This window comes from Aotus nancymaae, unplaced genomic scaffold, assembly GCF_030222135.1.
Source record: "Aotus nancymaae isolate 86718 unplaced genomic scaffold, 86718_ANA_hifiasm-v0.15.2.pri h1tg000267l, whole genome shotgun sequence".
In the NCBI taxonomy this organism is placed as follows: domain Eukaryota; kingdom Metazoa; phylum Chordata; class Mammalia; order Primates; family Aotidae; genus Aotus; species Aotus nancymaae.
In genome coordinates this window covers 210,348-224,595 of record NW_026988682.1, presented here as the reverse complement: position 1 = coordinate 224,595, position 14,248 = coordinate 210,348, and the positions used below count along the sequence as shown (strand labels likewise).

Sequence of the window (14,248 nt, the reverse complement as noted above, 5' to 3'; positions counted from 1 at the left end):
TAGTAGATGAGTTGAGATGCTTGGATCTGTCTTTAGCAGTTTTGTGAAAAGGGACCTCATCACCTATCAGCTGAGACTTGGAACAGGCAAAGATAAGGTAGTATATTTTTATGAGACCTAATTTGGATCTAGACTGAACACACAGGAAAGAGAAAGCACTTGTGGAACAATACATATTCTGGCACACTATTTAACATGGCCACTTGCTCAATTCATAGAATATGCAGCAAATACGAAAGCTTTGACCCAAGGGAATATTTTTCAGTTTAATGTTGCAACAGAAAGAAAGTGAAAACTGGGATTTCATCTGTCATATTTCACTACAAAGAAAACTTTAGAAATAGATGCCTCTTTTATATATTAAGGTTGGAATCGCTTTGCCACAACTAGCCTAAGAGTAATAATGTAGGTTATTGTTTATCATCTCTTGTAATAAGAAAAATAACATATATTGAATGTCTTAGTTTATAATTTATATGTGTTGTAGTTGATTTAGAATAATTATCTTCTCTGTAAATATTTAGGTTTTATTCTTAAATATTTGATTTAGAGTGTATTTATTTAAGACAAGTATTTTATAACAGACTGTCATCTTAAAATATGTGTCATAACCACTAACCCATTGCTTATACAATAAGTTAAAAATATTGGGGGTATATTTGGGGATTACAGCTGAATAAAATGGCCTTTCCTCAGATGCTCCTCAAATGCTTTGAAATGGGCCGTGAGGGAGTGTGGCATATACATGTTAACTTTTCTTTGAATATTTCTCTGAAATATGAATCACTTCAGAGTAATTTAGACAATATTTTGGGTGTGAGCAGCCTAGTTACAGGAATCTTATTTACACAAAGATTTACATGTCAGCCTTCTAAGCTTTGCTGCCAATTACTTGTGTTTACAGCCTGTATGCTTTAAGAGTTTTGACAATTTGAAAACAGAGTATTACTTTATTATAAGTAAGAGTTTTGTAAGCACAAAATACATTTGCAGTTGGTAAGTAGAGGTTTATAGAACTCTACAGATGCATTTGTTTCTACCCATGGTCCAGTACAAATCTATGACAGCACCATTGGTCACTAAGGAAATGGCTATTCAAACCTGGTTCTTAGTTCCAGCTCAGTAATAGTCTAACTTTCTTAATCTGGCTCAGCCCTCCCTACTCTTTGATTCCCAAATCTAGCTTGGCTTTTATGTTCTATCTAAATTAATATGTTACCTTACTTTATTATCTGTTCTCAGCTTTCCTATCTAAGGCAATTTGTATTTACACTTGTTTGTTAGGTAAAAAGCTCATCAATCTATATAAAGCATGAGCTTTTATTTTTACCTATCAAATAATTCTTAATAATTAACTTTAGTCATTTCTATATATATATAGACTACAGGCTCACCCTTTCAGCAGGGACTGGAAGAGAGAATGATTTGTGCTCCTTCCCCATATCTCAGTTAGACAGATGCTTCTGAAAGCAACCAAATATTTTGGCTGCATCTGTTTTGAGAAACATTTTATTACAAATATTTAATGATCTTAAAAATCAGCTGGATCATAAAGATTATACATTTTCTTTCCAAAATATTTGCACGCTATGTGCCTATACAACAATTTGGTAATTTTTTTAAACAAAAAATCATTTATCCTGATAATAAATGCCAAGAGAAAAAGAAACTTCTGAGAGACTGTGAATAAAATAAATCTTAAACACTCACAAAAAAATACTTCAGTGTAGTGCAGAATAAACAAACTAGAAATTCATCTGAAATTCTAAATTTCTAATCTTTTTTTTTTTTTTTTTTTTTTTACTATTTTCTTCCATAAACCATATTGGTATTCCACCTATACATTGCTTGATATAAAAATTCGATGTTACCTGCTGTCTTCAAAACATAGAGTAAGTTGTTACATGACTTTGTTTTCATCCCTGCTTACTTCATTTCTAGGCAACTTGTGAAGAACCAAATATTATAATTCAGGATAACTTTCTTTTCACCTTTGGATCAGGATAGTAACTAAGACAAAAATTAGCACATTTAGTTTTTCTTATCAATTAGTTGCTTAAGCTTTTTATTTGCCTTTTATAAAGTGTCTTTTAATAAAAATATTGAAAAATTTTAGAAGCTTCTGCATGTCGATAGGCATCCCTAGATGAGACTATTTTGGGAGCCTTCATTTTCAAATGTACTTCTTTGGTGCAGTGTTGTTTATTTGAAGCATTCGACATTTGAAACTTCAGTGAGATTTTGCCATTTCTGTGCATGTGTCCTTATAGTAGAACGATTTCGTAGAGATTTCGCCCACTTTTGAATGGGCTTGTTTGTTTTTGTCTTGTAAATCTGTTTTAGTTCTTTGTAGATTCTGGATATCAGCCCTCTGTCAGATGGGTAGATTGCAAAAATTGTTTCCCATTCTGTTGGTTGCTGATTCACTCTAATGACTATTTCTCTTGCTGTGCAGAAGCTGTGAAGTTTGATTAGGTCCCATTTGTCTATTTTGGCTTTTGTTGCCAATGCTTTTGGTGTTTTGGTCATGAAGTCCTTGCCTATGCTTATGTCCTGAATGGTTTTGCCTAGGTTTTCTTCTTGGGTTTTTATGGTGTTAGGCCTTATGTTTAAGTCTTTAATCCATCTGGAGTTAATCTTAGTGTAAGGTGTCAGGGAGGGGTCCAGTTTCTGCTTTCTGCACATGGCTAGCCAGTTTTCCCAAGACCATTTATTAAACGGGGACTCCTTTCCCCATTGCTTGTTTTTGTGAGGTTTGTCAAAGATCAGATGGTTGTAGATGTGTGGCGTCACCTCCGAGGCCTCTGTTCTGTTCCCTTGGTCTATATCTCTGTTTTGGGAAAATCAGTGTTCGAAATAAATTGTAGAATATGTTTAGTTTCTCCTTTTGTATAAAAATAGAGCACGCTTTGCAAAACCCATAGCGAAATAACATTTTGAGAAACTAAAAACAAAAAGGATATACGTATGTGTGAAAGTAAATATTTATACACAGTCTGCGAAATGTGAGTGTAAGCACTTGTAAATATCTAGAAGAATACACAAGGACAGGGAGGGGTGCTGAGAGGAGGTACAGGGCAGGGACAGAGGGACTTCCCTGTGCCATGCTGTTTGAATTCTGAAGGGTACATACACACCCTCATTGACCTGTGCTACCGGCCTCTGGCTAAAGAGGGCGCTGTAGCCACCAAAGTCTTGTGTATAAATCAAGCCTCTCGGAAAGCCTGCGCGGCTAGGCCCTCACAACCGATATGCCTAATAGCGAGACGCCGGAGCTCTGCGTGGCTGGCTTCCCAGTCTCTTTCGGTCTCGGGTCTTATCCTGTTAATAGCACTGAGGGTGGCGGACCTGCGCTTTTGGCCGGCTTGGCATTGGGTACGCGGCTTTCGGGACCCACATGAGCCAATGGCACCATCTCCGCAGTGGCTGGGGCCTGGGACGCGGCTCTCCTGGACACTCCTCAGTGAAGAAGAAGAGCGGAAACCACATTCCTAAAAGGTAATATGTCTTGGTCCCTTGGCATGGCCTTTCCAGCTCATGGCTTCTGGGCGTGGACTTCATCTGTTGTGGTCTCTGCATCTCACTTTTGCTGTTGCAAGCTTGGCTTGTCCGCCCCTTGCTTTGAGGCTTTGACCCTCTTCGCCGCCTGCTGTAGCTGAAAGGGGGAATGTCTGTGATGTCCTGTGATTTCTCCTTATTCTTGTAAAAGTGAGGTTCTGGGCCGGGCGCGGTGGCTCAAGTCTGTAATCCCAGCACTTTGGGAGGCCGAGGCGGGTGGATCACGAGGTCAAGAGATCGAGACCATCCTGGTCAACATGCTGAAAGCCTGTCTGTATTAAAAATAGAAAAAATTAGCTGGCCATGGTGGTGCGTGCCTATAATCCCAGCTACTCAGGAGACTGAGGCAGTAGAATTGCCTGAACCCAGGAGGCAGAGGTTGTGGTGAGCCGAGATCACGCTATTGCACTCCAGCCTGGGTAACAAGAGCGAAACTCCTTCTCAGAAAAAGAAAAAAAAAATCTTCCGGGCGCGGTGTCTCATGCCTGTATTTCCAGCTACTCCGGAGGCTGAGGCAGGAGAATTGCTTGAACCCAGGAGGCGGCGTTTCCGTTTAGGGGAGATCGTGCCATTGCACTCCAGCATTGGTAACAAGAGGGAAACTTCGTCTCAAAAAAAAAAAAGAAAAAGAAAGAAATCATCCGGGCGCGATGGTTCACGCCTATAATTCCATATACTCAAAAGGCTGAGGCAGGAGAATTATTTGAACCCAGGAGGCGGTGGTTGCGGAGAGCCGAGATCGCGCCATTGCACTGCAGCCTGGGTAACAAGAGCGAAACCCTTCTCAAAAGAAAAAAAAAAAAATCTTCCGGGCGCGGTGAGTCACGCCTGCAATTCCAGCTACTCTGGAGGCTGAGGCAGGAGAGTTGCTTGAACCCAGGAGGTGGAGGGTACGGTGTGCCGAGATCGCGCCACTCCACTCCAGCCTGGGTAATAAGAGTAAAGCACCTTCTGAAAAAAAAAAATAATAAATTAGAGAGATCATTGTCTACAATTGTCAAAACGAGGTTCTGGATAAATCTCCCCTGACCGGCCTTTTCATGAGATACAGTTTCCCTCTTTTCACCCAGGCCGGAGCGCAATGCTCTGATCTTGGCTCATTGCAACTCTGCCGCCTTGGTTGAAGCAATTCTCCTGTCTCAGGCTCCCAAGTAGCTGGGTTTACAGGTGTCCACCACCGTGTCCAGCTAATTTTCTTTTTTTTTAACTTAAAATTTAAATTTATTTTTATTTGATTTTTAAGAACAACAAAGAAAATATGGAACGCTTCATGAATTTGCATGTCATCCTTGCGCAGGGGCCATGCTAATCTTCTCTGTATCATTCCAACCTTAGTGTATGTGCTGCAGAAGCCAGCACATACCCAGGTAATTTTTTAATTTATTTTATTTTATTATTATTATTATTATTATTTTACAAAGAATGGGTTTCACTATGTTGTTAAGGCTAGTCTTGAACCTCTGGCCTCATGATCCTTCCACCACAGCATTCCAAAGTGCCAGGATTACACGTGTGGGCCACCGTGACCAACTAAATTTTTTTGTGTTTTTTTTTTTTTTTTTAAAGACGAGGTTTCACCATGTTGGTCAGGCTGGTCTTGAACTCCCGACCTCAGGTGATTCGCCTGCCTTGACCTCCAAAGAGTTTGGATTACAGGCCTGAGTCACTAGGCCTGGCCAATTTTTTATTTTTATTAGAGACCAGTTTTCACCACGTTGTCCGGCCGGTTTGAACCCCTGACATCAGGTGATCCACCCGCCTGTGCCTCACAAAGTGCTGGGATTATAGGCAAGAGCCTCCATGCCCAGCCCTGTAAATCTTCTAATCTACAAACCTTCTCAAAAAGTCAGATTCTGGCCCGGCACAGTGTGTCATGCCTGTAATCCCAACACTTTGGGAGGCAGAGACAGGTGGATCACGAGGTCAGCCGTTCAAGGCCAGCCTGACCAACATGGTGAAAGCCTGTCTCTCCTAAAATACAAAAATTAGCCAGATATGATGGTGTGCGTCTGTAATCCCAGCTACTCAGGAGGGTGAGGCAGGAGGATCGCTTGAACCCGGATGGCGGAGTTTGCAGTGAGCCGAGATCATGCCGCTGCACTCCAGCCTGGGTGACAGAGCAAGAGTCTGTCTCAAAAAAAGGAAGATTATATTTGTTTATTTTTTTTTTACGGAAATGATCTTGCTCTGTCCCTCAGACTGGAGTGCAGTGGTGCAATGGTAGCTTACTGCAGCCTCCCACTTCTAGGTCTTAAGCAATCTTCCCACCTCAGCTTCCTGAGTAGCTAGGACTACAGGTGCACAGCACCACACCCAGCTAAAATTTCCTTGAGATGGGATCTTGTTCTGTCACCTGGCTGGTTTCAAACTCCTAGCCTCAAACGATATTCCTTTCTCGGTCTCCCAAAATGCTGGGATTTCAGGGGTGAGCCACTGTGCCCAGTGTAAACTTTATTATTTAATTATTTCTTTTTTTATTTACTTTGGAGACAGAGTTTTGTTCTTGTTGCCTAGGCTGCAGTACGGTTTCAGGATCTTGGCTCACAGCAAACTCTGCCTCCCCAGTTCAAATGATTCTCTTCCCTCAGCCTCCTGAGGAGCTGAGATTACAGGTCCTCGCCACCATGCTCAACAAACTTTTTTGTATTTTTAGAAGAGATGGGTTTCATCATGTTGGCCAGGCTACTTTCGAACTGCGGACCTCAGGTGTTCCACTCACCTCAGTCTTCCAAAGTCCATGTATAATGGGCGTGAGCCGTCACACCCAGCCTTAACTTTATTTATTTTTTAATTTATTTATTATTATTCTTTAAAGACGGAGCTTCACCGTGTTGGTCAGGCTGGTCTTGATCCCACAACCTCAGGTGTTCCGCCCACCTTGGTCTCCAAAGTGCTTGGATAAACGGCATGAGTCACCATGCCCGGCCAACTTTATTTTTAAAAATCAGAGATATTGGACTGGATGCCGGGGCTCAAGTCAGTAATCCTAGCACTTTGGGTGGCCGAAGTGGGCAGATCACCTGAGGGCAATAGTTAAAGATAAGCCTGGCCGTCCTGGTGAAACCCCATCTTATTAAAAAAGAGAAATTCTGCCAGGTGCGCTGGCTCACGCCTGTATTCCCAACACTTTGGGAGGCTGAGGCGGGTGGATCATGAGGTCAAGAGATCAAGACCATCCTGGTCAACATGGTGAAAGCCCGTCTCTACTAAAAATACAAAAAATTAGCTGGACATGGTGGCGCTTGCCTGTAATCCCAGCTACTCAGGAGGCTGGGGCAGGAGAATTGCCTGAACCCAGGAGGAGGAGGTTGCTGTGAGCCGAGATCGTGCCATTGTACTCCAGCCTGGGTAACAAGAGCGAAACTCCGTCTCAAAAGAAAAAAAATTATCTGGGCACGGTGGCTCACTCCTGTAATTCCAGATACTCGGGAGGCTGAGGCAGGAGAATTGCTTGAACCCAGGAAGCGGAGTTTGCCTTGAGGCTATATCGCGCCATTGCACTCCAGCCTGGGTAACAAGAGCGAAACAGCATCTAAAAAAAAAAAAGAATCTTCCTGGCGCGGTGGTTCACGCCTGTAATTCCAGCTACCCGGGGCGCTGAAGCAGGGATATTGCTTGAACCCAGGAGACTGAGGTTGCGGTGGGCCGAGTTCGCGCCATTGCACTGCAGCCTGGGAAACAAGAGCAAAACTCGGTCTCAAAAAAAAAAAAAAATCATCCCGGCGCGGTGTCTCTGACCTGTAATTCCAACTACACAGGAGGCTAAGGCAGAAGAATTGTTTGAACCCAGGAGGCAGATTTTGCGGTTAGCCGACATCGCGACATTGCACTGCAGCCTGGGTAACAAGAGCCAAACTCGGTCTCCAAAAAAAAAAAAAAAAAAAAAAATTCATCCCCGCGCGGTGTCTCTCGCCTGTAATTCCAGCTACACGGGAGGCTGAGGCAGGAGAATTCCTTGAACGCAGGAGGCGGCGTTTCCATTGAGGCGAGACCCTGCCATTGCACTCCAGCCTGGGTAACAAGAGCGAAACTGCGTTTCAAAAAAAAAAGAAAAAAATTCTTCCTGGCGCGGTGGCTCACACCTGTAATTCCAGCTACACGGGAGGCTGAGGCAGGAGAATTGCTTGGACCCAGGAGGCGGAGGTTGCGGTGAGGCGAGATCACGCCATTGCACTCCAGCCTGGTTAACAAGAGGGAAACTGGGTCTCAAAAAAAAAAAAAAAAATCATCCCGGCACCGTGTCTCTCGCCTGTAATTCTAGCTACACGGGAGGCTGAGGCAGGAGAATTGCTTGAACCCAGGAGGTAGAGGTTGCGGTGAGCCGAGATCGTGCCATTGCAGTGCAGCTTGGGTAACAAGAGCGAAACTGCGTCTCAAAAAAAAAAATCTTTTGGGCGCAGTGGCCCACGTCTGCAATCGCAGCATTTTGGGAGGCCAAAGTGGGTGGATCACCTGAGGTCAATAGTTAAATATCAGCCTAGAAGTCATGGTGAAACCCCATCTTATTAAGAAAAAGAAAATTTGCCGGGTGCTGTGGCTCACGCGTGTAATCCCAGCACTTTGGGAGGCTGAGGCGCGTGGATTACGAGATCCAGTGTTCGAGACCATCCTGGTCAACATGCTGAAAGCCCGTCTCTACTAAAAATACAAAAAATTTGCTGGGCATGGTGGCGCGTGCCTATAATCCCAGCTACTCAGGAGGCTGAGGCAGGAGAATTTCCTGAACTCAGGAGGCGGAGGTTCTGGTGAGCCGAGATCCTGCCATTGCACTCCAGCCTGGGTAAGAAGAGCGAAACTGCGTCTCAAAAAAAAAAAAAAGAAAAAAAAAGAAATGTTACAGGCGCGATGGCTCGCGCCTGTAATTCCAGCTATTCGGGAGGCTGAGGCAGGAGAATTGCTTGAACCCAGGAGGCGTAGGCTGGGTTGAGCCGAGATCGCGCCATTGCATTGTAACCTGGGTAACAAGAGCGAAACTCCGTCTCAAATAAATAAAAAAATAAATAAATAAATCTTCCGGGCGCAGTTGCTGACTCCTGTAATCCCAGCACTTTTTGAGGCTAAGGTGGGTCGATCACGACGTCAAGAGATCAAGAACATCCTGGTCAACATGGTGAAACGCCATCTCTACTAATACAAAAAATTAGCTGGGCATGGTTGGTGTGTTTGTAATCCCATTTACTCAGGAGGCTGAGGCAGGAGAATTGCCTGAACCCAGGAGGCGGAGGTTGCGGTGAGCCGAGACGGTGCCATTGCACTGCAGCCTGGGTAACAAGAGAGTAACTCCTTCTCAGGAAAAGAAAAAAAAAAATCTTCCGGGCGCTGTGGCTCACGCCTGTAATTCCAGCTACTCAGGAGGCTGAGGCAGGAGAATTGCTTGAACCCAGGGGGCGGACGTTGTGGTGAGCAGAGATCGCGCCATTGCATTCCAGCGTGGTTAAGAAGAGTCAAACTCCGTCTCAAAAAAAAAAAGAAAAACATACCTTCCTGGCGCCGTGGCTGACGCCTGTAATCCCAGCACTTTTGGAGGCTAAGGTGGGTGGATTACGAGGTCAAGAGATGGAGACGATAATGGTAAACATGGTGAAAGCCCGTCTCTACTAAACATACAAAAAAAAAAAAAAGCTGGGCATGGTGGTGCGTGCCTATAATCCTAGCTACTCAGGAGGCTGAGGCAGGAAAATTGCCTGAACCCAGGAGGCAGAGGTTGCGGTGAGTCGAGATCGTGCCATTGCACTCCAGCCTGGGAACAACAGCGAAACTGCGTCTCAAACAAAAAAAAAAAAAAAAAAATCTTCCTGTCTCGGTGGCTCATGCCTGTAATTCCAGCTACTCGGTAGGCTGAGGCAAAAGAATTGGTGGAACCCAGGAGGCGGACGTTGTGGTGAGCGGAGATCGCGCCATTGCATTCCAGCCTGGGTAACAAGAGCGAAACTCCGTCTCAAAAAAACAAACAAAAAAATATCTTCCGGGCGCGGTGGCTCACGCCTGTAATCCCAGCACTTTGGGAGGCTGAGGCGGGTGGATCACGACTTCAAGAGATCGAGAACATCCTGGTCAACATGGTGAAAGCCCGTCTCTCCCAAAAATACAAAAAATTAGCTGGGCATGGTGGCGCGTGCCTGTAATCCCAGCTACTCAGGAGGCTGAGGCAGGAGAATTGCCTAAACCCAGGAGGCGAAAGTTGGGTTGAGCCGAGATCGTTCCATTGCACTCCAGCCTGGGTAACAAGAGCGAAACTCCTTCTCAAAAAAAGAAAAAAAAAAAAATCTTCCAGGCGCGGTGGCTCACGCCTGTAATTCCAGCTACAGGGGAGGCTGAGTTAGCAGAATTGCTTGAACCCAGGAGGCCGAAGTTGCGGTGAGCTGAGATCGCGCCATTGCACTGCAGCCTGGGTAACAAGAGCAAAACTCGGTGTCAAAAAAAAAAAAAATCTTCCGTGCGTGGTGGCTGACGCCTGTAATCCCAACACTTTTTTAGACTAAGGCGTGTGGATCTCGACGTCAAGAGATCGAGAACATCCCGGTCAACATGATGAAAGCCCGTCACTACTAAAAATAGAAAAAATTAGCTGGGCATGTTGGCGCGTGCCTATAATCCCAGCTACTCAGGAGGCTGAGGCAGGAGAATTGCCTGAACCCAGGAGGCAGAGGTTCCGGTGAGCCGAGATCGTGTCATTGCACTCCAGCCTGGGTAAGAAGAGCGAAACTCCGTCTCAAAAAAAAAAAAAAAAATCATCCGGGCGTGGTGGCTCACGCCTGTAATTATAGCTGCTCAGGAGGCTGAGGCAGGAGAATTGCTTGGACCCAGGAGGCGGAGGTTGCGGTGAGCCGAGATCGCGCCATTGCACTCCAGTCTGGGTAACAAGAGCGACACTCCGTCTCGGAAAAAAAAAAAAAAAACTTCCGGTGGGTTGGCTCACGCCTGCAAATCCCAGCACTTTTGGAGGATAAGGCGGGCGGATCAAGAGGTCAAGAGATCGAGACAATTCTGGTTAACATGGTGAAAGCACGTCTTTACTAAAAATACAAAAAATTAGCTGGGCATGGTGGCACGTGCCTATAATCCCAGCTACTCAGGAGGCTGAGGCAGGAGAATTGCCTAAACCCAGGAGGCGGAGGTTGGGTTGAACCGAGATCGTTCCATTGCACTCCAGCCTGGGTAACAAGAGCGAAACTCTGTCTCAAAAAAAAAAAAAAAAAATCATCCCGGCGAGGTGGCTCAGGCCTGTAATTCCACCTACGGGGCAGGCTGAGGCAGGAGAATTGCTTGAACCCAGGAGTCGGAGTTTGCGTTGAGGAATAGAAATCCTGCCATTGCACTCCAGCCTGGGTAAGAAGAGCGAAACTGCGTATCAAATAAATAAATAAATAAAAATAAAATCTTCAGGGCGCGGTGGCTGACGCCTGAAATCCTAGCACTTTACGAGGCTAAGGTGGGTGGATCAGGACGTCAAGAGATGGAGAACATCCTGGTCAACATAGTGAAACCCCGTCTCTACTAAGGATACAAAAACTTAGCTGGGCATCGAGGCGCGTGCCTGTAATTCCATCTACTCAGGAGGCTGAAGCAGGAGAATTGCCTGAACCCTTGAGGCGGGGGTTGCGGTGAGCCGAGATCATGCCACTGCACTCCAGCCTGGGTAACAAGAGCGAAACTCCGTCTCAAAAAAAAAAAAAATCTTCCTGGCGCGGTGGCTCACCCCTGTAATTCCAGCTACTCCAGAGGCTGAGGCAGGAGAATTGCTTGAACGCAGGAGGCGGAGTTTGCGCTGAGGTGAAATCGTGGCATTACACTCCAGCCTGTGTAACAAGAGCTAAACTGCGTCTCAAAAAAAAAAAAAAAGTCTTCCGGGCGCTGTGGCTCACGCCTGCAATCCCAACACTTTGGAAGGCCAAAGTGGTTGGATCACCTGAGGTCAATAGTTAAATATCAGCCTGGCCGTCATGGTGAAACCCCATCTTATTAAAAAAAAAGAAAATCTGCCGCGTGCTGTGGCTCACGCATGTAATCCCAGCACTTTGGGAGGCTGAGGCGGGAGGATCACGAGATCAAGAGATCGAGACCATCCTGGTAAACATGCTGAAAGCCCGTGTCTACTAAAAATAGAAAAAATTAGCTGGGCATGGTGGTGCGTGACTATAATCCCAGCTACTCAGGAGGCTGAGGCAGGAGAATTGCCTAAACCCAGGAGGCAGAGGTTGTGGTGAGCCGAGATGGTGCCATTGCACTCCAGCCTGGGTAATAAGAGCGAAATTCCATCTCAAAAAAAAAAAAAGAATAAAGAAAAAATCATCCAGGCACAGGGGCTCCCGCCTGTAATTCCAGCTACTCCGGAGGCTGAGGCAGGAGAATTTCCTGAACCCAGGAGTCGGAGGTTGCGGTGAGCCGAGATCGCGCCATTGCACTTCAGCCTGGATAACAAGAGCGAAACTCCGTCTCGGGAAAAAAAAAAAAAAAAAATCTCCCTGGCGCGGTGGCTGACGCCTGTAATCCCAGCACTGTTTGAGTCTAAGGCGGGTGGATCACGACATCAAGAGATCGAGAACATCCTGGTCAACATGGTGAAACCCCGTCTCTACTAAGAATCCAAAAAATTAGCTGGGCATGGTGGCGCGTGTCTGTAATCCCATCTACTCAGGAAGCTGAGGCAGGAGAATTGCCTGAACCCAGGAGGCGGAGGTTGCGGTGATCCGAGAAGGTGCCACTGCACTCTAGCTTGGGTATCAAGAGCGAAACTCCTTCTCAAAAAAAGAAAAAAAAATCTTCTGGATACAGTGGCTCAGGCCTGTAATTCCAGCTACTCTGAAGGATGAGGCAGTAGAAATGTTTGAACCCAGGAGGCGGAGGTTGCGGTTAGCCAAGATCCCGCCATTGCACTGCAGCCTGGGTAACAAGAGCGAAACTCCGTCTCAAAAAAAAAAAAAATCTTCCTGGCGCCCTGGCTCACACCTGCAATCCCAGCAATTTTGGAGGCTAAGGCGGGTGGATCACGGGGTCAAGATATCGAGACCATCCTGGTCAACATGGTGAAAGCCCATATCTACTAAAAATACATAAAATTAGCTGGACATGGTGGCGCATGCCTAGAATCCCAGCTACTCAGCAGGCTGAGGCAGGAGAATTGCCTGAATCCAGGAGGCGGAGGTTGCGGTGAGCCGAGATCGCGCCATTGCACTGCAGCCTGGGTAAGAAGAGCGAAACTCCGTCTCAAAAAACAAAAAAAACAAGAAATAAACAAACAACGACAAAACAAAAACAACAAAAAAAAAAACCATCCGGGCGCGATGGCTCACGCCAGCAATTCCATCAACTCGGGAGGCTGAGGCAGGAGAATTTCTTCAACCAAGGAGGCGGAGTTTGGGTTGAGGCGAGATCCTGCCATTGCACTCCAGCCTGTGTAACAGGGAGAAACTGCATCTCAAAAAAAAAAAAAAAAAAAATCTTCCTGGCTCGGTGGCTCACCCCTGTAATTCCAGCTACTCGGGAGGCTGAGGCAGGAGAATTGCTTGAACCCAGGAGGCGTAGGTTGTGGTGAGCCGAGATCGCGCCATTGCACTGCAGCCTGGGTAACAAGAGCGAAACTCCATCTCAAAAAAAAAAAAAAAAAAAAAATCTTTCCTGTGAAGTGTAAGGTGAAACCCCGTCTCTACTAAGAATACAAAAAAGTAGCTGGGTACGGTGGCGCGTGCCTGTAATCCCATCTACTAAAGAGGCTGAGGCAGGAGAATTGCCTGAACCCAGGAGGCGGAGGTTGCAGTGAGCCGAGATTGTGCCATTGCACTGCAGCGTGGGTAACAAGCGCGAAATTCCTTGACAAAAAGAAGAAAAAAAAATCTTTGGGGCGCAGTGGCTCAGGCCTGTAATTCCAGCTACTTAGAAGGCTGAGGCCAGAGAATTATTTGAACCCAGGAGGCGGAGTTTGCCGTGAGCGGAGATCGCGCCATTGCACAGCAGCCTGGGTAAAAAGAGCTAAACTCCGTCTCAAAAAAAAAAAAAAAAAAAAAAAAACTTCCGGGCGCGGTGGCTCACGCCAACGATCCCAGCACTTTGGGAGGCCAAACTGGGTGGATCACCTGAGGTCAATAGTTAAATATCAGCCTGGTCATCATGGTGAAACCCCATATTAAAAAAAAGAAAATCATCCGGGCGCAGTGGCTCACTCCTGTAATTCCACATACTCGGGATGCTGAGACAGGAGAACTGCTTGAACCCAGGAGGCGGAGTTTGGGTTGAGGGGAGATCCTGGAATTGCACTCCAGCCTGTGTAACACGAGCGAAACTGCCTCTCAAAAAAAAAAAAGAAACACACAAAAAAATCTTCCTGGTGCAGCCTGGGTAAATTACAGCTCACGCCTGTAATTCCAGCTACTCGGGAGGCTGAGGAAGGAGAATTGCTTAAATCCAGGAGAGAGGAGTCTGCGTTGAGGCGATATCCCGCGGTTGCACTCCAGCCTGGGTAACAAGAGTAAAACTGGGTCTCAAAAAAAAAAAAAAAGAAAAGAAAAAAAGTCTTCCTGGCGCAGTGGCTCACGCCTGTAATTCTGGCTACACGAGAGGGTGAGGAAGGAGAATATCTTGAACCCAGGAGGCGTAGGTTGCGGTGAGCCGAGATGGCGCCACTGCACTCCAGCCTGGGTAAAAAGAGAGAAACTCCGTCTCAAAAAAAAAAAAAAAAAGAAAAACATATCTT

The 14,248-nt window shown here is 45.9% G+C and overlaps 1 non-coding gene across 1 annotated transcript; it reads right to left on the bottom strand.

The window, feature by feature from the left end:
- Positions 1–4,810: 4,810 nt before the first annotated feature.
- Positions 4,811–4,917, bottom strand: LOC135273129 (U6 spliceosomal RNA). Its single transcript, XR_010340981.1, has one exon. It is a non-coding gene; the product is annotated as a U6 spliceosomal RNA (small nuclear RNA).
- Positions 4,918–14,248: the final 9,331 nt, after the last annotated feature.